This window comes from Glycine soja, chromosome 10, assembly GCF_004193775.1.
Source record: "Glycine soja cultivar W05 chromosome 10, ASM419377v2, whole genome shotgun sequence".
In the NCBI taxonomy this organism is placed as follows: Eukaryota; Viridiplantae; Streptophyta; class Magnoliopsida; order Fabales; family Fabaceae; genus Glycine; species Glycine soja.
The window spans coordinates 34209290-34222454 of NC_041011.1; positions in this window are offsets into that span (position 1 = coordinate 34209290).

Here is a 13165-nt window from a genome sequence, read left to right on the forward strand (position 1 = left end):
GTTTAGGATTGATTGATTAATTTATTCTTATGATTGATTGTTTATGTTACTTTGATTGATTTTGTTTAAATTCTTGTTATTATGATAGAATTTATGTATTCCTGTGTGTTTTATAGTTGAATGATTGAATTAAGTGCATTAGTAGTGATAATTATTCATATTATATATGTTTAGCATAGATATGGGTATTTTTTTTAAGAAACTAGCCTAGGTTATGCTCTGGTAATCGATTACCATTCACTGTAATCGATTACACAAGAACAAGCAGCCTGTAATCGATTACAACATCCTGTAATCGATTACCAGAAGGCTCATTACTCCTGTAATCGATTACCAAGCCTTGTAATCAATTACAACTCGTCCTCGTCTATAAAAACTCACGAAATCAGAATTGTTGTGCAGCCACGGCCTCCCCTCACGCCTCCTCCATACCTAAAACTTCAAATCTTCGTATCTCACTCAATTCTTCACCAAATCACGTCCCGTAAAGCCCAATCTTCCTCTTTTTCACTCCTCTTTCACTTCCACCGATTAAAATCCACTAAAACTTCATCAAATGGCAGAGCCATCGAAGAAGAGAAAGGGATCATCCTCCACCACCACTGCTGCTGCCCATTGTCGCCACGGACCATCTGAAGCATCCACAACACCTATTCATCCATCTTTATCATCTCCAAGATCATCCACATTGTTTTCTTCCGATGATCAACGTCTACGGTACCTCTCTCAATTTTCTTCTAGGATCATATTAGACCCTAAGTACCTAGACATAAAGTTCTTTAATGATGAAACGTTTGATTGTTATCAAGTGTTTCAAAATTCTGGCCTTGTTGATTTCATGTCATTAAAACTGCCACATTATCCTAAACTTGTAAAGGTCTTCTACTGCAATTTGAAAATTTAGGATGGCATTATTTCCTCTAAGGTGCATGGTATTCCTATGATCATTGATCAGTCCTTATTCTTTTCTTTAACTCATTTACCCAGTCAAGGTGCACCTTTTGAAGGCACCATTGTTGATGACTGGAAATTTGATTATTATAGTCATGATGCTCGTCGTATGGTCTGCAATGACCAGGCTGAAATGACCGATAGATTGCTGGCCGGATCATTAACTTTTGATAATCGCATCATGCACTATATCATTGTTAGAATTTTGCTTCCCCGGTCTTCAAATTTAGCACAAGTCTCTGAGGAGGATTTGATTCTGATGTGGGCTTTTCTCACCGGTCGTCAGATCGACTAGGCCCATTTGGTTCGGTACCGAATGCATAAGGCATTACGGGCCAATGCACCTCTACCTTACCCACAGTTGATAACTTTGTTTCTGCGTCATTTTCAAATTCCGCTTGATGATGAGCCATTTGTTCAAGTCAAGCGTTCCTTTGCAATTGGTGCTGGTGCTGTGAATTCATTTGGTTACCGTAAGGATCGGAATGGTCAATGGCTGAAGAAAGACGCACTCCCTCCTCAAGATGAGCGTACTCCTTCACCTCCTCCTCAGCGTGAAGATTCAGCACTCCTGAATGAAGTCCTTACCGAATTACGAGGTCTTCATTCTTATGCTGGTGAACGTTTCGACTCATTGGATACACGCTTTGCCGGCATGGATATTCGCCTCACACAAGTTGAAGAAGATGTCTCCTTCATCCGTACTTGCTTTGATCCACCACCACCGCCTCCATCATCCTCTTAGCTTAATTGTTATTATTATGACTAAGTCTTATTAGTAATTAAGTATTATTAGTACTTTGTTTTATCGCCGTGTATTTGGCTTTTTGTTGCTCTAGTTATCGTACTCTTGCACTATTATTATATTTCTGGACTTTGCTTTGGTTGGTTATGACAATGTATGGATTTATTTTGGTTTAATGTTTGGCTCTGTTTGGATTTTGATTGATTTGTTTAGTTCTTTTTTATGTTTCCAAAGGGGGAGAGAACTTGAGAGAACTTGGGTTAGAAATCAATTAAAATCATTAAAGTTACGCATAGGCATACATGCCAAAAGATAGGGGGAGTAAGGGCTGTGTGAACGTGCTATCATCTTGTATATGGTTTGTCTTGATTTCAGGATTGATTGTCATCATCAAAAAGGGGGAGATTGTAGACAAAGGATCAAGCTGATGTTTTGATGATGCCAAAGGATTACATGTTTCACAAAGCTTTATTCAAGACCGAGAAATCAAAGATATTCAAGATGGATAATCAAGACAGTCTCTAGAATCTTAGAAAAGGTATATTAAATAGGAAGGAAATTCCAATTGAAGTAGCAAAAGGTTTGACCAAGAATTTTTAAGTTAAAAAGTCTTTTTCAAAGAGATTTACTCTCTGGTAATCGATTACCAGAGGATGTAATCGATTACGAGTGGCCAAAACTGATTTACAACAGCTATTAAAATTTGAATTCAAAATTTGCACTGTGTAATCGATTACACATATATGGTAATCGATTACCAGCAGTTTCTGAACGTTTTAATTCAAATTTTAAAGCTTGTAATCAATTACACATATACTATAATCGATTACCAGAGCAGATTTTCAGAAAATATTCTCAACACACATCTTTTTATGTGGTTCTTGAATGGCTATCAAAGGCCTATATATATGTGACTTGAGACACGAATTTGCTAAGAGTTTTTCAGAACAAAAAGGTCTTATCCTCTTAAAAAGCAAAATCGTTTTATCCTCTTACAAATTCCTTGGCCAAAATACTTGTGATTCAATAAGGAATTATTTGAGTGCTCAAATTGTTCAATCTATCTCTTTCAAGAGAGATTTCTTCTTCTCTTCTTCTTTATTCTGAAAAGGGATTAAGAGACCGAGGGTCTCTTGTTGTGAAAGAATTCTAAACACAAAGGAAGGATTGTCCTTGTGTGTTTAGAACTTGTAAAAGGAATTTACAAGATAGTGGAACTCTCAAGCAGGTTGCTTGGGGACTGGACGTAGGCACAAGGGTGTGGCCGAACCAGTATAAATCTGAGTTTGCACTTTCTCTTCCCTTAAACTCCTTTATTTATCATTGGTTTATATTCATATTCAAATTGTTCTATTTGAATCAATATTTAAGAAATTCATCATTAAGGGAATTTATAACTTGAATAGAAAGTTAAATAGAATTTTTAATTGGGGAAATAACTTATAATATCTTAATTCAACCACCCCTTCTTAAGATATTTGAGGCCACTTGGCCAATAGTGTTAATGAAGAAAATGGAGAGGAACTTGGTGTGCATCAACATGTTGATTGTTCTTATGCCTTCAATACTTCCTAAGTATTAATATGATTGTTTGTTGTTAAAGTAAGTAAATGAATGTCCATTGAAGACTAAACATGAATGGACTACAATGTAGGTGTTTGCTACCCGTAATGATATTTTTCATTGGGTTCGATCTGTTGTGTATGATATTAGTTTTGTGGCAGTGATTATGAGGTCAAACACAAATACTGAATTTAGGGGAAGAACCTGATTTGTTTTAATTGGTTGTGAAATGAGTGATCAGTATATGGCCAGGAAGAAAGATTTGGTACGAACACTTACTGGCAATACAAAATGTGGGTGCCCTTTTAAGCTGCGAGTGAAACCGGTGATGGGAGGTGAATGATGGATGATGAAGTTAATGTGTGGGAGTCACAATCATGCATTGGCTAAGTCATTAGTTAGACATCCATAGGCTGGTCAATTGACTAAGGATGAGAAAATTATTGTTATTGATATGACAAAGTCAATGGTCAAACCAAGAAATATTTTTCTAACATTGAAGGAGCACAATGTCAACAGTTATACAACAATCAAGTAAGTATACAATGAAAGATATGCATATTGTTCTTCCATAAGAGATAGTAAAACTAAAATGCAACTACTAATGAAGCTTCTTGAATGGGATCAATATATTCGTTGGTATAGAATGAAGGATCAAGATGTTGTACGCGATATATTTTGAAGTCATCCTGATGCAGTCAAATTATCCAATGCCTGTAATTTGGTATTTCTCATCAATAGTACCCACAAAACAAATAGGTATAATTTGTCGTTACTTGACGTTGTTGGTGTGACACCAACAGGATGACATTTGCTGCTACTTTTGCCTATTTAGAGGGAGAACGTCTAAATAATGATGTTTGGGCTCTAGAACGATTTTCGAGGTATTTTTCTCATATGTGATGCACTCCTTAGAGTTATTGTTACCGACAAAGATCTAGCATTGATAAATGCAGTAAAAATTGTTTTCCCTGACTCAACCAATTTGTTGTGTCGGTTTCACATTGATAAGAATGTGAAGGCAAATGTAAAACCCTGGTTGGTAAAAAAAATGCATGGGATTATGTCATGAAAGTCTGGGGGAGTTTGGTGGATTGTCCTTTTGAGCAAGAGTTTGATGAGTGCCTTATGAAGTTTGAAATTGTTTGCTCACTATGGCCAATGTTTGTTGATTCTGTCAAGCAAACATGGTTAATTCCCCATAAAGAAAGATTTGTTAAAGGCTGGACGAATAAGGTGATGAGTTTAGAAAACACAACAACTAACAGGTATGAAAGTTGTAAATATTTGTTGTTGTTAGGGTTTAGAATTTAATAGATAAAAATAATTGTTTTTGTTTACTTGTTTGTGTATTTCATATGCAGGGTTAAGTCTAGTCATTGGTCCTTAAAGAGACTACTACAGAATAGTCTTGGAGACCTACGTAGTGTTTGAAAAGCCATGATCAACATGATCATGGTGTAACACACATAAATTAAGGCATCTTTTGAGACAAGTACACATGTGATTGGACATGTTTTTAAAGTTACCTTATACAAGAAACTACTTGGCATGGTGTTAACCGATTGACAAGTGTATAAATTTTATCATAAGTAGTAAATATTAAAATGGAAGTCTGAGTGTCGAATCCACAGGGACTTTGGTTGTACTTAAGTGATGCAAACTCAATTATTAAGTAATGAGAGGAAAGAGAACAAGAAAGAGATAAAAAAAATTGTAAGTGTGAAATTTAGAGTAAAAGAAAAGAAGAAAGATAGCAAGAAAAATAAATAGTAATTTAAATGTGAAAAGATGGAAACAGAATGCAATGATGTTAGGGCCTAGTATGCCAAAACTACTTATGATGTAATGTAAAAGATTTTCTCTTTTTTTCTTTTTTTTTTGTTTTGTTTCTTTATGAACTAACAATGGCACTATAGCAATTGACCACATGCTGTAATTTACCTTTGGTTGTGTGTTGTTATTAATGTCCTTGCAACAAAAATCACCCAAGAATCCTCCCCCAAATTAGGGGCAAATTTTCCTTAACCCATGCTTTCTTACAACCTAAGATAAGGTAGTTATTAATTTCATTTGGCACGGGTTTCAAAGCAATTTATTCATTGTAGGGTCAACAAGGTGCAAGGGATGTATTAATTCTTTTCAGGGTGGCTATTTGGCTAAGTGGCTGAAACAATTTAATGCAAACAAGGCCTTGATCATTTCCACATTCTGTATATACTCAAACAAACTAAGAATCATGCAAAATTAGGAAGTTTAAAGACAATCTTTCTCTCAAAGATTCGCACAACTCATTGGACATTTATGAAGTACTGGCTTATCCAACCATGATTTTCGTTCATACATGCTAACCTCTTTACTCTTGTGCTTTCGATTCATACTTCATCACTCACAATGACACTTGCTCACACAAGAATCAGAACAATTATCTCATCAGTACACAGTATCTCATGCATCAATTCATCCAGAACAAGTCACAGCCAATTACTAATTTCCTATGTCTCTATCCTACAATTTTTTATTCAATGAATGAAATTAAACTACTGAAATTGAAAGAAAACTAAAGAAAAAGAAAAGTGAAAGACGAGAAAAATAAAGAAAAGAAAAAAAATTCCTGGTAAAAAATGGGCCTCAATCCTGTGTGGGCCCCGAATCCCAAGCTCTGTGAGCATCACTGATGTCTACAACATAATCATCATCAACTTCAACATCTGCGGCATCATCATCAGCAACACCAAAGGTGTCACCCCCCTAACAGAAGGAAGTTAGACTCCTGGCCAAGCAACTTGGGCTAGGAATGCCTCTGGTGTCATCACCGGCTGTTGGAGGAAGAGATGGTGGAGGCTCTGCATTAGTAGGTATTGGTTGTGGTGGAGGCTATGCAGCATAGAGAGAAGCTGCTTTGGCTAAGAAAAAAGGCAGAGAACGGCCAGTAGGTGGAAGAGAGAGGCCTGGAGGAGGGACCGCTAGTGGAATGTCTGGAGTGCCTCGGGTCTTGGCCTGTTTTGGCCCCAGCATGACACTAGAAGAGTCTATAGGATTCACATCTGGCTTGGCTTCATCTTCTTCTAGAAACACATAATTCAGGTGCCCCCCAACAAGGTTAGTTTTTTGCTCAATTTCCTCCACCTTAAAAGAAGTCTTGCTATCAATGGGATACTTACTTCCCTCAAACAAGTTGAAGGTGGCTTTCTGGTCTTCCACACTCATCTCTAAGTTGCCCTTTCCCATGTCCACAACACACTTTGCGGTCACCATGAATGGCCGACCCAGAATCAAGGGGATCTCAACATCTTCTTCAATGTCCATGATTACAAAGTCCACTGGAAAAGTGAGTTGGTGGACTTTGATCAGGACGTCTTCAACTACCCCGAACAGTCTTGTGATGGAACGGTCTGCCAGCTAGAGTGTCATCCTTGTAGGAGCTATCTTTAGATTTCCAATTCTTTGGCACATGGACAAAGGCATCAAGTTGATGCTTGCTCCCAAGGCAAGGAAAGCCTTCCCTACAGACACATTCCTAATGGAGCATGGGATAGTCACATTTCATGAATCTTTGAGCTTGTGTGGTAGCTTCCTTTGGATCACTGCATTGCAATTGCCCTCTACCACTATGTTCTCATTGTTGACATATTTCCCTTTGGGGAAGTCCTTTATGAATTTGGTATATAAAGGCATCTTCTGTAAAGCCTCTTTAAAGGGAATGGTGATCCCCAGCTTATTGAAGATGTCAAGAAAATGAGCAAAGCATTGCTCCCTGCTATGCTTGGATGACACTAAGGGATATGGAGATTTCTTCACTCAGACTGAAGGTATCTTCTTTCTTCTAGCCTCCCGAGCTAACTGGCTCTTGGTCTTGGTCGTAATGGTTGAGACCTCATCACCACTCTCCTTATTCTTATTTTTTCTCCTTTTTTTTTCTTTTCTCATTCCTCATCACGCACATCCTCTCTGATAAAATCCTGGTGGTCCTCCTTGATGGAATCCTTAATGATTCTGACTACCCATGTAGTTAACTTCATTGGATGCGTCATCTTGGACCATGCATGAGCCTGACTCGTGAGTGCCACCATAGTTGTTGCATCTCCCGATGTGCATGACTGAAGATGGAGGAGGTTACACTACATGCAGTTGTTGAAGGAGATTACTCAGAGTTACTGTGAGGGTCTCTAAGGTCTTGGCCAGAAGCTTGTTTTGAGCCAACATAGCATCTTGAGAAGTGAGCTCAAGAAGACTTTTCTTTGTGAGTATGTAGGCTCAATCACGGAGGATGGTGTGATCACTGACTACCATATTCTCTATCAGCTCCATGGCTTCTTCTGGAGTCTTCAGCTTGATCTTCCCACCAACTGAGGCATCGAGGTGTTACTTGGACTAGGGTCGCAAGCCATCAATGAAGATGTTGAGCTGGACTGGCTCGCTAAACCTGTTTGTAGGAGTCTTCCAGAGCAACCCATGGAAGCGGTCAAGAGCTTCACTCAACAATTCGTTGGGGTGTTGGTGGAAGGATGAGATTTCCACCTTACCCTCAGCAGTCTTAGACTCCGGGAAGTACTTCTTCGGTGACTTTTCCACCACCTCGTCCTATGTCCGTAGGCTATTCCACTTGAACAAGTGAAGCCATCTTTTTGCTTCACTGGCCAAAGAGAAAGAAAATAGATTGAGGCGAATGGCGTCTTCTGGCACTCCTATTATCTTCACCGTGTTGCAAATCTCGATCTATGTGGCTAGATGGGCGTACGGATCTTCACTCGGTAGGCCGTGAAACAGATTCCCCTAGATCAGTTGGATGAGGGAATGTGGATATAAGATGTTGGCTGCTTGCACGTTCGGTTTGGCTATGTTGGTGAAGTACTGAGGTGTAGCAGAGCTAGAGTATTCCTCTAGCGTCATCCTCTATAGATGGTCTTCTGCCATGATGCATTCTTCAAGGAAAGGATGTGGACTGGTCAAAGGAGAGAGAGAGGATAATTCGGATGATGAAGGTCCTCTCTCTCCTTGATTAATCTGCACCTCTTGTTGCTCTCTCCTTTTTCTTGTAACGTTGTTCTTTTTGAGGTTGCTTCAATTTCCAGATCCAAAGGAACAAGTTTGTTTCCTCGCATACACAAAAGAAACAACTACCGTGCAGGTTATCAAAGAAAAAAATTAAAGTTAATTTTAAAAAAATAGAATAAAATAAGAGTGAATAAAGAAAAATTGAAAATAGTTTTTTTTTAAAAAAAATAAAAAGAATAAAAAATGAAACATAATTTAAAAATAAAGAATGATTGCTCTCAAATTGGGATTTGTAACAACCAAGTACGAAAACCAAAGTCCCCGGCAATAGCACCAAAAACTTGTTAACAGATGGACAAGTAAATCAATTTTATCACAAGTAGTAAAGATTAGAATGGAATTCCAAGTGTTGAATCCCAATTGTGAAAAGAAATTGAAGAAATTGAAGAAAGATAGCAAGAAAAATAAACAATAATGTAAATGTGAAAAGATGGAATCAAAATGCAATGATGTTAGGGGCCTAGTATGCCAAAATTACTTATGATATAATGTAAAAGATTTTTTCTATTTAATGATATCTTCGTTTCCACCCGCATCTACTGAATCACCCTATCTTTGGTTTCCCGCATGAAGGGCCTAGTTTATTTCTCATTTCCCACCAAATTTCTTTGTAGAGATAAAATAACAAAGTGCATTAAGATAATAGATGCAAAAATTCTTGGGTAAAATAAATGTTAATCTATTTCTATCAATGAATTTATTCAGATACCCTTCCGCAGTTCTTTAAAAAATAATCATTTTTCAGTACATTATCCTCTAAACATTATATGGGTGATCAAACCATAGTAACAGAAAAGCACAGAGAAGAATAATAGAAATAGAATTACATTAAATAGATAATAGGGAAGAATTACATTACAAGATTTTGGCCTCCAGGCTCCCAACAAAAGGGGTTTAGCCTCTCATAGCCATGAGAGACTTTACACTTCAGGTGCTAATGGAAGAAAAGGTTGGATGACTAATAACAAGAAAAAGGGGAATGGCTAAAAGAGATAGGGGTTTCCCCTAAGCGATAAGCCCAAGCTTTGGATAGCTTTGAGACTTGATGTCTTTTCCTTCTGCTTCCTACTAATTTTATAGGCCCAAGGTAGCTAACTTTTCATGCTGACCTTGTGCTTAGTGAGAGCTTTCGCGCTAAGCGCACATTTGGGCTTCCTCATGGGCCTTCTCGCGCTAAGCCTGCGTTGCGCATTGAGCGAGATTGCACGCTAAGCCTGAACTTGCCCACTAAGCGAAAGTACACGCTGGGCCTAGATTGCACACTGAGCAAGCTGTCCAATCCTTCTTCAATACTTTTTCTTCCATATTTTTCATCAATTTCCTCTAAAGTGCTTGGAATCTTCTTCTTTTGACTTCTACTAATAAAAAATTGCAAAGATGTTAATTTCTTCGTTATTTCATTAAAATCAATAATAAAGTGAAGAAATTATTATCATTATTAGCCAAAATTGACTATCAAATTAGCTCAGATTTTGCAGTTATCACATGGTATCAAGGTATGCTTTAAACCAGATTGTTACTGAGTTTGAGTGTGTAAGTTATGTTGGTATTGACAATTCTAATTGTTGATGTGTAATGAGAACTACTCACAGTCTTTCTTATCCATGTGAGTTATCTAGATTTGTTGTCGGTAGCATACCTCTCGGCGCAATCCATATGTTTTGGTGGAGGCTAAGTTTTTCAGACCAAGGGTTATCTAAGCCTAAAATCAGCATAAACGAAGAGATGGAAAGCATATCCAAGCGATTTCAAGAGCTTGATGTTTGTGGCAAAATTACTCTAAAGAGTAAACTTCGAGAAATTGCCTACCTTGATGTAAACTCTATGAGTGCTCCTTCAGAAAAGGTCAAAACATAATGTGCTTTGAAGAAACAATGACCAAACATCAAAGATCAACAAAGTGTGATCCGTCTTACTAGGAGTATGTTGATGCATTATATTCTGTGCAAAATAGCAAGTTTTAGGTCAAATGTAGTGCATCATCATTTGAATAACCAAAACCATGAAGGACCATGCTAATGTTGGATCAATTTCATCCATGCATTCATGATTCCATTGAAAACATTGTTGATGTCAAACCTAATGGTAACTGTGGATATCATGCAATTGATGCCTTATTAGGTATGGTGAAGATTCATGGTCTTTGGTTTGTAACCATTTGCTTAAAGAACTTGCAAAATGGTCTAATAAGTATATCAACCTGCTTGGTGGCATAGACAAATTTGAGGAATTAAAGTGATCCCTACTTGTTGATGGATTATCCTTGGTATATGAGTTTTTTTTTTACGTTTTGATGGATTAATTTTGCTTTAAATAAATGTAATTAAAACTGTTTTATGCAGGTTATCATGGATAAGTGGATGAATATAATCGTTATGGGATATGTGATTCAAAAAATTGAATCCATCTATCATCAATATTGTTTATAGAGAAAGTTGGAGCAGCAAGGTGTGGAGAATGGTCTGCATATAATCAAACTGTCGTACAACCCTCTCTGGTCGGTGTATGACAATAGATGGACCCCATCTGATATGTCCAAAAAATAATGAGACCAGCTCAAATTCTCTGGATGCATGGTGGTCACCATAAGGAATCTAGCACACAGCTTCATACGTCAATCTATCCAACCGCTTACAATACGTCAGCACTAGTAATGCCTTTCCATACTTTCAACGGCAAGAACATGATTTCCTCTCATGTTAATCTTCAGCAGCAATTGAAGAAGCAACAGTAGGAAAATGCATGTAGATCCAACACTGCACATATTTAAAAAACAAAAAAAATTCAAAATAATACTCAATACAAACTACAAAACTAAAAATTAAATTTAAAATAAATTATAAATACATGTAAAAGTGTGATATATCCTACAAGTTGCTTAGCGCTTCTCTTTGACGCATTATTCAAATTCTCATACATACTGACCAATGCAGCAGCTCTCCATGCGTAGCTTCCAGTTTGGCTGAGGTCACGAAATGCATCCAAGAATACCACATGCACAAGTGTGGTACTCTTGTTAGCAAAAAGTGTGCAACTTACCAGATGCAAAAGATATGCTTGAGCTGCTACGGTCCACTGTCCTGCATCACATTTGCTATAATAAATGTCTTGCAGCCAGGATAGCCGAACATATGCCCCATGGCATTGCAATGTCTCATCTCTTGCTGCTTGTGAATTGACTTCAAGCAAGTCAACTAACAAGTCCATGATTTTGTCTACATGAAGAGCCTCAAAGCTATGAAAGGCGCTTGTAATGGGTAGATGTAGCAACGATACCACATCATCGAGGGTGATAGTCACCTCTCCTACCGAAAGATGGAAACTACTAGTTTCCTTATGCCACCTCTTTGCAAAACCAGATATAAGTCCCATGTCACCAGTGTCCAAGAAACATTCAATCAGAGAACTTAATCATAACTATGCCTTCAATCTTTGGAGCAGGCCTTTCAAATTTTTCTACCTTTCTTCCATGGGAGGACAACTTCAACTCATGATGTTCTTGAAAATAAAAATTTAAACCATTTCAACTTGAATAAAAAATAGTTATGGAAATATTATATATTTTTAAAAATAAATATATCTCCATTCCAAACTATGATTGCCACATGATGAACATAGTCCATCAAAATTATGATATCGTGGGGCCTGTCTGGAAAACCCTGGGATTCACCATGTACATCATCAGCAACTGCCTCCTGAGGCTGGTCATGGACCTCATCGGCTGCGTGATCCACGGGCTCAATATCCTTAGCAACATGTGTAGTTGTTTGTTGCCTACGTTGAGATATTGTCAACCTTCGCCGTTGAGGGGCTTCATCCGCATCACCACTAACTTATGTCCCTAAGGCTCTTCCTATAATCCTGCCTAAAGCCTAACACAATCCTCTGGTTTTAACCATAACATGCACATTTAAATAGTAATAACAATTAATGTCATCATTCAAATAATAGTTAAGTTTCATAAACTAACTAACAAATTCACTAATAAATAAATTTAATTATAAATGTTGAATCAATTAGTATTTAATAATTAACATATAAATATTTAATAATTTTTTAATTAACTTTTTAAATACTTTATATATTCATAAATCAATATAGAAATTCTTTTTAAATATTTATAGACTTCACATCACTAATTCTAGTAAACTTAAATATATGATAAAAATCTAAAAGCAATTTTGTTTTTTATTTCTAATAAATGAGTATTTCATTTTTAACAAATTAGTATCTGAATACTTTTAAATATTTATAAACAAATGAAGAAATTCTAATTTTATACTTCCAAAGACCATTTATATAAATATTTAATACTATTAGTGTAATAATATTTATATGACTATATCAATAGAAAAAATTGTTATTCACAAATTTAGATTTTCTAGTTAAACTAACTTCTAGAATATATACTTATAAAAATTCAGAATTAATGATATTTTAAAATATATAAATAAATTTTTCAAATATCAAATATAATTAAATTGCTTATATTTTAAAAAATAAATAAAATAAATATTTATACATTCATTTTTTAATAAAGTAATTTCTTAAATTTTTTACGTATTGAAAAAATTAATTATTAAAAACCAACTTAAAAAGTAAATATAATTAATTAAATAAAAACACATTAAAATAAACAACATTATTATTTAAAAATTAATAAATTAAAAAAATTAAATATACATATTAGAAATCTGTATAATCCATACGGATTAACATATACGGATAGCTAATCCGTATACACCATTGTCAAAAGCGAAAACAAGAGAGGCGTGACAAAGGGACTTACGGTGGAGATGATGCCAAAGTCAACATCCACCGCAGGGGCACAAACTAACTGCACGACAC